This window comes from Crocuta crocuta, unplaced genomic scaffold (genome assembly GCF_008692635.1).
Source record: "Crocuta crocuta isolate KB4526 unplaced genomic scaffold, BGI_CrCroc_1.0 scaffold139, whole genome shotgun sequence".
In the NCBI taxonomy this organism is placed as follows: Eukaryota; Metazoa; Chordata; class Mammalia; order Carnivora; family Hyaenidae; genus Crocuta; species Crocuta crocuta.
Window position 1 is genome coordinate 11,421,463 of NW_027533258.1, and position 1,156 is coordinate 11,422,618.

Genomic DNA, 1,156 nt, shown 5'->3' on the forward strand with positions numbered 1-1,156 from the left:
GGGAGGGAAGCATCCTGCGTCCTCTGTGCCAGAGAGGAAGGGGGGGGAGTCAGAAGGGCCCCAGGCCCCACTCAGGACCCCGCACAGGTGGGGGCTGGGCCCAGGCTCGGGGGGTCAGACGGGCTCCCAGCACCAGGCTGTCTTCTACGCCCCCCACCCCTGGGAGTCTCTTCTACTCTCTTGTCATGCCCCCTGACAGGAGCAGCAGCGAGTGTGGGCAGTGTGCACACGGCACAGGCAGCACGTGGTGAGGGCGGTGTGCACACGGCACAGGTGTGCACCTGGGGCAGGCGGTGAGCACATGGCACAGGCAGCACATGGTGACGGCAATGTGTACACGGCACAGGTGTGCACGTGGGGCAGGCGGTGTGCACACGGCACAGGTGTGCATGTGGGGCAGGCGGTGTGCACATGGTACAGGCACCACGTGGTGAGGGCGATATGTACACGGCACAGGTGTACATGTTGGGCAGGCGGTGTGCACATGGCACAGGTGTGCTTGTGGGGCGGGCGGTATGCACACGGTACAGGCACCACGTTGTGAGGGCGGTGTGCACACGGCACAGGTGTGCACATGGGGCAGGCCATGTGCACACGGCACAGGCAGCACGTAGTGAGGGAGGTGTGCACACGGCACGGTGCTTCCCGTCCCTGCAGGCACACGCTCGGGCTCTCGAGCAGAAGGGAAGTTTCCTGGGGTCTGAGAGACCAAGGAGGCTCTGCCGAGCGGCTGGCGGGGGCACAGGGGAACCCCGGCCGCTCAGAGGCCAACACCATAAAGTGCAGCAGCCGAGTCCCCTGATGGCCCCCGTCTACACCACCACTGCCCGCACTGTGTGTGGGACCCCGTCTCCACTTCGCTCACTCCGGCCAGGCTGGTAGGCCCAGCGGGGCCGCGTGAGGCTGCCCGGCTCCGGGGACGGTGGCGGGCGGCGCCTCGGCCTGGCGAGTACACTGGGGGGCGGGGGCGGCACGGGCCTCGGAGGGGCGGCTGCGTGCTGAGTTCCCAGCTGCGTAGACCCTGAGCCCCTGTGATCCCCGGAGCTCACTGCTGAGGCCCCGCCAAGGTGAAGGGCTCCCGAAGCCTTCCGGAGAGGCGCGGGCCGCGGTCACGGGCGCGTGAGCAACGGTCCCCCGTGGCAGGGGCAGGAGCGGC